This window comes from Drosophila santomea, chromosome 2L (assembly GCF_016746245.2).
Source record: "Drosophila santomea strain STO CAGO 1482 chromosome 2L, Prin_Dsan_1.1, whole genome shotgun sequence".
Lineage (NCBI taxonomy): Eukaryota > Metazoa > Arthropoda > Insecta > Diptera > Drosophilidae > Drosophila > Drosophila santomea.
The window spans coordinates 25,351,781-25,359,852 of NC_053016.2; the positions used below are offsets into that span (position 1 = coordinate 25,351,781).

At 44.2% G+C, this 8,072-nt stretch overlaps 1 long non-coding RNA gene across 1 annotated transcript; it reads left to right on the plus strand.

The window, feature by feature from the left end:
• The first annotated feature begins 380 nt into the window (after positions 1 to 380).
• On the plus strand, positions 381 to 8,072 carry LOC120458932. The gene is made up of 3 exons (XR_005617236.1): positions 381 to 438; positions 3,263 to 3,429; positions 7,920 to 8,072. It is a non-coding gene; the product is annotated as an uncharacterized LOC120458932 (long non-coding RNA).

The following is an 8,072-nucleotide window of genomic DNA, read 5'->3' on the forward strand; positions in this document are numbered from 1 at the left end:
ATCAAACAACGTGAAAAATGTCTTTTAAATTTGCAATTGCTTGCTTTGAAGCCAAGAAAAGGCAGAAGTTGGAGGGCTTGAGAAAATCTTGAGCTGTAACCTTTTTCACTGTTTTAATTCCGATGTTCGCAATTACTTTTTTACTGCACTTTGACCATTTAAGTAATTAAATTAAATAGCATTATTTACAAAGAACACTTTTGGCCCTCTTTAAAATTTGTCCAAGTTACGGGGTTTGGACTGTCACCCGCTCTCCGCTCCCTCTTACGCTCTCTCGCTCTTCACCACAGAGTCTCCAAGAAGTCTCCGCTGCGCTTGGGAGAGCCCAGCTAATTAAAATAAGCTTCAGTGTAAAAACTATTACGATCGAATAAACATACGCCCGGTCGCGCTCGCGCAACTAAGAAAAGTCAAGTGTCCAATTTCGTTCAATTTGCTGTAAGATTTATTGTCAAATCTAACGGATTTCTTCGACAAAAGGCAATTAAAGAAAATTACTTATTCATTCCCACGGGCGCCGCCATATTACCCACCGTTCTCCTTTCACCCTCATTCGTGAAAATTTCTATGTCCAGATTTCCGAATATATTTAAATATTCATCCAGTCCGAAAAGTGCAAAATTCCAAATGTGAAAAAGTGAAAATAATTTGTGCCAAGTTCAGTGAAAATTTCTAAGTCCAAAGCTCTGACAAAAGTGGCAAAAATTCTGTTCTCGTTTCACTGTGTCCTACGCAAGCCAAATTCTTTTCGCAACACATTTTTGCTTTAACTTCGCAGTCCACTTAATACAATTTGCTTTGCTATCGAAGAATACAATAACGAAACAAACAACACATACCCTCTGGCCATTCCAAATAAAATATTAATTAAACATGTACCCGCCAGTTCCATATATTTCATCAACATATATTACATCCATATACATTGCATATATTACATCTACATATAGCACATATACATTACATATCCACATATATCACATATACATTACATATATTACATCCACATATATTACCGACATATGTACATACATTGCGCATATTATCTGCATTCCTTTTATACATATACTACAGTGTTTCCCGTCGGCAAATCCAAACCACAAATAAAATTTATTCCAAGTGCCGACGCGGAAAAGGCGTTTGGTTTTCCATCAATTTTTTCCGTAAATTTCCAAATTAATTTCCGAGCAATAAATTAAAAGCGGTTTTTTCTCTTTTTTATAACAAATAAATTTTTCAATATTTATTAAATTATTTTTTAAATTTTCAAAAAAAATTTAAAAAAAACTACAAGACAATAATTTTTTTTTTTTCATTCATAAATAAATAATACGACCGCCAAATATAAGTTGTTCACCCGAAAAATATTTTTTCCTGTATTGCTTGGATATTAATTTGTGTTTGTTTTAGAAGTACTTACAAAGCGGAGAAAAGACTCCAATTCTAACATTCCATTTTCTCCGTTTCCAGTTGTAAGCAAAAAAATAAAATTTTCTACGTTCCAATAAACATTTTTTTCACCGTGTTCCACATTCCAAGTGTTCCAACCGCTTTTTCCGCTGCTTTATATCGTTCAGGGCGGCAAGCTTAAATTTATTAAGTGCAGTCTAAGGAATCTGTCTACATTTTCAAAAGTGTGACCGGGCTCCAAAACCGCTTCCCTTCCATTTCGCATTTCTTCGATTATGTCCATCGGGAACGATAAGAAGAAATTGTACGCTGACAAACCCAGGTCTATTTTTTCACCACACGGGCCCAAGAGTCCAAGAATCCCAAGCATTTCGGTGAAAAAGCCTGCGCAGATATCCGACGACTGTGCTACTCCATCCAAAGCCTCAGTACAGCGCACAGCTAAAAATTTCTGACCGCTTAAGCGAATTTGAGGCTCAGACTAACACTCCGGAATCCGCAGCTCCAACCCTCACGATGCTTAGCGTCCGTCGCGACCAAGTCCGAACCCTATGGGACAAGGTTGAAAAGGAATTCGACCTCTGCTCAGAGTGCCTTGTGTCAGCAGGCGAAGCAGCAGCAGGCTACATGCCTATTCTCAGGGCTAAATACAGTTATTGCTATTCAGTCTATGAAAGGTGTGTTGCCCAGCTTGTTGATAAAATCGAGCAGGGCACGTCTCAGTCCATCCCAGCCGCGAACGCTGCGCCCCAGGCCTACATTTCCTCTGGCTGTCGGTTGCCTCCATGCGATACAGAAGTTTTCGCAGGCGACTATCTTCGCTGGCCGACTTTCCGGGATCTTTTCACAGCCATTTATATCAATAATCCACGGCTGAATCCGGTTGAAAAGTTATTCCATTTAAATGCCAAAACAAGTGGCGACGCGCATGCCATCGTTTCGACTTCGCCTCTAACCAACGAGGGTTTCCGCTCTGCGTGGGAAAACCCAATAGAGCGTTTCAAAAATAAACGATTGTTGGTAAACAGTCAATTGAAAATACTGTTTAATGTGCAGTCGATACCACAGGAATCTGGGGCGGCCTTAAAGGTACTGCAAAGTACTGTTCAAGCTTGCTTGACTGCCTTTGAACTGTCAGGCATCAACACTGAGAACTGGGACTGCCTGCTGGTATATCTGTGTTCATCCAAGCTCCCGAAGATAACTCTCTCCTTATGGGAGCAGTCGCTCCATAAGAAAGCCGACATCCCGACATGGGCAGAGCTGAACACCTTCCTCACAGAACGTCATCGAACCCTAGAGGCCAGTCGCACTCCAAAGCGATGAACTCAAGTGGGCCCTCTAGAAAACTAAATTCCTATGAGACGAAAGTGGCTCCAAAATCGAAAAGTTGCGACTTGTGCAACAAGGAAACCATCCTGTCCGTGTATGTCCGCGTTTTCTCCAAATGTCGGTTGACGACCGGTCAGCCTACATTAAACGGAAGCAGTTATGCTTAAACTGATTTGCAAAGGGACATCAGCTTCGTGAGTGCAAATGCACGCACAATTGTTTTACTTGCCGTGGCCGGCATCACACGTTGTTGCACCGAAACAACCCCTTTTCCAGCAATTCAAGCCCTTCAAATCCTGCAAGGCCAATTTCTGCAAATCAGGCCAATTTCGTTCCAAATGAGCAAGCCGGTGTTCAAAATTATTTCGCCACGGGCTCAAGAGCTATCCTTCTTGGCACTGCCGTGATAAATATTTCCCATCTTGACACTAACTTTAAGGCATGCGCCCTGATCGACTCCGGATCAGAGGCAACATTCATAACCGAGCGACTTTTCAATCTAATTAGATTGCCATTACAGGTGGTTCAACCCTAAGTCTCAGGCTTAAACTAAACAGTAGCCGCTCAGTCCAAAAAGCTCTGCAGTTTCACCATCCGATCTCCGACTAGGCCCGCGTTGCAGTTGGAGACGACGGCCTATGTTCTCCCTCAACAAGCCGGAAATCTGCTGTTGTATAACCAAACGTGGTAAGTCAAAAGGCAGAATATAAGTTTATAATTCTTGATATTCTTTATTAATATTGAGAGATTTGGTTGGGCAGAAAAGGGTTCTGCCCGTTCAGTGGTTCACAAGACTCTGATCATTCCGTCTTAAGTATATTTCAACTAAACCTAAACCGCGTAGCTGCGCTGCCGGTTACGCCAGCAGCGGAGCGGCTCTCTCTTATGTATATCTTATATATTTATGTTTATAGCGAGAGTGAGTTATGCACACATGTATGGTGCACTTGGCCGGCGTGGGAATGCTGACCATGCACTTATAGTTTGTAGCCTCAAGTGGACGATCATGTTACATTCGTCTTGAGGCTTATTGACATAAACATAGCAACAAAGTGTTGCCATGCGTTTGTATACTTATTGTTCTTAATATTACATATGCGCACACTACACTGCCTTCCTACCCAATTCCGCAAAATTTCCTTCGGGATCTTCCCGATTTTCCACTGGCGGATCCAAAATTCTATGAGAGCGCACATAGAGCGCAAATAGATGTCCTTATCGGAGCCGACATTCTGCCTTCGGTGCTTCTGAGTGGAGCAAAAACCAACATCTTTGGCTCTCTCTTGGGGCAAGAGACCATTTTCGGCTGGGTACTAACTGGGCCAGTGTCAGCCTCAGCACAGCCTCCAGCCCTTCATCGAATGGTACCAGTTTAAATGATATCCTTCATGCTGGCCCTGTCTTACAGTCCGACTTGACCATTTAAATTCTGAAGTGGCGCTATTTCCGATACGTGTTCAGCGCCGATATCGAAAAAATGTATCGGCAGATCTGGGTAGATCTGAAACACACTCCATTCCAGCGAATACTTTTCCGTAACAATAGAGGGGAAATCAGAGATTTCGAATTGAAAACAGTAACCTTTGGAGTCAATTGCGCGCCTTTCCTGGCCATCCGAGTACTGCAGCAGCTAGCAGCTGACGTAGAACTCAGCCATCCAAAAGGTAGCAATATCATTCGAAATGTCATGCATGAGGCTCAGCTCATGGTGCAAGAGCTCCGAGACGCTCTGAATTCCGCCGGATTTCCATTGAGGAAATGGACCTCCAACCAAAAGGAAGTTTTTGCGGCCATTCAGAGCAACCATCTTTTAAATACTGAGGTTCTCGAGATCGATGCAGAAAGCACTGCCAACACCCTCGGTATTCGCTGGAAGGCAACCTCCGACGAATTCTTCTTTGTTCCGCCAGAGTTGGCTATTGAAACGTCCTTTACAAAACGCCAAGTCCTGTCCCAAATTGCCAAATTGTTCGACCCTGCAGGCTGGTTAGCGCCGTTTATCGTTCGAGCTAAAATTGTCATGCAGGAGATTTGGCTGCAGGAGCTTGGGTGGGACGAAAACATTCCAAATGAGCTTTTTCAGCGATGGCTTAATTTTCTCCGAAGTTATTCGGTTTTAGAGCAGATACGCATTACACGCTGGCTATCGTTTCATCCAGATTTCATGGTCGAGCATCATGGATTTTGCGATGCATCGCAAAAGGCTTATGGGGCGGCAATATATGTCCGCGTAGAAGTGGGCAGCACCATTATGGTGCAACTCCTAACCGCGAAAACCCGGGTAGCACCAGTCAAAACGGTTTCGCTCCCAAGACTGGAGCTGTGCGGAGCGTTATTGCTTTCCGAAATGGCTGCAGCCGTCATTCCGCAAATGCCTACGATTAACTCCGAACTTTACTGTTGGACGGACTCCACGATAGTGCTTGCATGGTTAAGCAAGACAGCGTGCCAGTGGACCACATTTGTAGCCAATAGGGTGACGAAGATCGCCCAGGCCACAAAAACAGAGAATTGGTCTCATGTTTAATCTGAGCATAATCCAGCAGACCTGTCAAGTAGAGGAGTTTCCCTCCAAGATCTAGCCGGTAGCCAGTTATGGGGGCACGGACCGACTTGGTTGCAAAATCCACGCAACCAATGGCCAACTCAGGTCGACAACGCTCCGGTGACCGACCTGGAGAAGCGTGCTCTAAAAGTCCATCTCGCAAAAGCTCCTTCTGAAGAGTTGTTGCCACGTTTCTCCAAGCTTGAGAAAGCTCTACGTGTCCTTGCTTATGTTCATCGCTTCATTCAGCGGTGCAGGAAGCAGACATCTCCATCTGATGTGCATTTGCTGGCCACTGAAATCAGCGCCGCCGAGCGGTTCCTAATTTCTAACACTCAGCGCAGAGAATTCCCTGTGGAATATCACTACGTAAGTGAAAAGCGTCCAGTGCCAAGTTCAAGTGCAATCCTAAGCATGAACGCGTTTCTAGATCCGCAAGGACTGATCAGGGCGTGCGGCCGTGTGTCGGCTTCCTTCAATACAATGAACGGCATCCAGTGATTCTTCCGTATAACTGCCTGCTTTCTCGCCTCCTTGCGAATTTCACTCACCGCATAACTCTCCATGGTGGTAACCAGTTAATGGTGCGCATCATCCGGTCGAAACACTGGATTCCGAGAATTAAAAACCTGATGAAAGCAGTAGTAAATTCGTGCAAATTATGTGTGATCCACAAAAAGCGGTTGCAAAGCCAACTGATGGGTGTCCTGCCCAAATAAAGAGCATCGTTCTCCCGACCATTCACGTATACAAGCATGGATTACGCCGGTCCGTTCGATATAAAGAACTATACGGGAAGAGCATGTCTTATTACAAAGGGGTATGTGTTAGTTATACCCGTTACTCGTAGAGTAAAAGGGTATACTAGATTCGTTGAAAAGTATGTAACAGGCAGAAGGAAGCGTTTCCGACCATATAAAGTATATATATTCTTGATCAGGATCAATAGTCGAGTCGATCTGGCCATGTCCGTCTGTCCGTCCGTCTGTCTGTCCGTCTGTCCGTCTGTCTGTCTGTCCGTCCGTATGAACGCTGAGATCTCAGGAACTACAAAAGCTAGAAAGTTTAGATTGGGCATACAGACTCCAGAGACATAGACGCAGCGCAAGTTTGTCGATTCATGTTGCCACGCCCACTCTAACGCCCACAAACCGCCCAATACTGCCACGCCCACACTTTTGAAAAATGTTTTGATATTTTTTCATTTTTGTATTGGTCTTGTAAATTTCTATCAATTTGCCAAAAACCGTTTTGCCACGCCCACTCTAACGCCCACAAACCGCCCAAAGCTGCCACGCCCACACTTTTGAAAAATGTTTAGATATTTTTTCATTTTTGTATTAGTCGTCTAAATTTCTATCGATTTGCCAAAAAACTTTTTGCCACGCCCACTCTAACGCCCACAAACCTGCACTTCCACTAGCTGAGTAACGGGTATCAGATAGTCGGGGAACTCGACTATAGCGTTCTCTCTTGTTTTTGTTTGTTTCTCCACCAAGGCCATCCATTTAGAGCCTACATCTGACTTAACGACCGAAAAGTTTCTTGCCGCTTTCACTCGTTTTGTATCCAGAAGACGGTGTCCACGTCAAGTCCAGTCAGTCAATGGCAAAACCTTTGTTGGCGCTGCCACCCTGCTTTCCCGCGATTTCCTTCAAGCCGTAAAAGAGTCGGTGACGAATGCCTATAGTCATCAAGAGATGCAATGGCAATTTATTCCTCCGGGGGCACCCCATATGGGAGGCCTTTGGGAAGCAGGCGTAAAAAGTTTTAAGACGCTATTTTACAAATGCACTGCCACACGAAAATACACGTTCGAAGAGCTCTCCACGCTCTTGGCAAGAATAGAGCGTGCCTTTACTCCAGGCCGCTCTCTCCTATGTCTAAGGATCCGACAGATTTGCTGGCTCTGACGCCAGGTCATTTCCTTGTCAGTGGACCCCTTATGTCCACGGTGGAACCCGAAGTAAAGGGAGAAACGAAATCCATTCTTAATCGGTGGCAGCATTTGAAAGCTCTCCATCAGCAGTTCCGTGTGCGATGGAAAGAAGAGTACCTCAAAGAACTCCACAAGCGCACAAGCGCAGGCCCCGTCCATGGTCGTCATCAAGTTTAGTTTTCTACAGTGTTGACTGTTGTTCTTATTTTTTTCAGTGTAGGACACCATTACACGAAATAGTCGAGTTCCCCTACTACCTGTTACTCAGCTAGTGAAAGTGTAAACAAGAAAGTTCAAAATTAAAATCAAAAATATTGAAAAGGAAACAAATAAAAACATTGTTTAAATGACTGGAAGTTGCCGTTTTGGGCGACTTGTAGGCGTTAGAATGGGCGTGGCCAAAGTGTTTTTGACTGATACAAAATTTGCAAGACAAATAATATATTACATATAATTTGCGTGGGTCCGTCTTCCTTGCCACAAATATTTACCTTTCTACGTGTGCCTTCTGAGCTTTAATAACTTGACCCCAGCAAATCGATTTCAGGAAGCAAATGGGCTCCTTCCTCACATTAATTCCCTTAAAAATGGTCATCAGCTAAGGCACTGAAACTCGAAAATTTCCGCTTATGCTAATCTAAGCACCACTCTTCTTCGCCTGTAAGACTTAGACTTGCATTTATCTCAAAACAGATGGAGTCGCCCGAGTTTCCGAACTAAGGACGGAAGCAGGATCGACGAAGTGAGCAGTCTGCTGCCAATTAAGAATGCTGTCAAAAGGCACTCTTCAATCGTGAGGAGAATGTCGGGCCTCGCAGCCGCCAGCAGCTCCTAAATTTATTTATA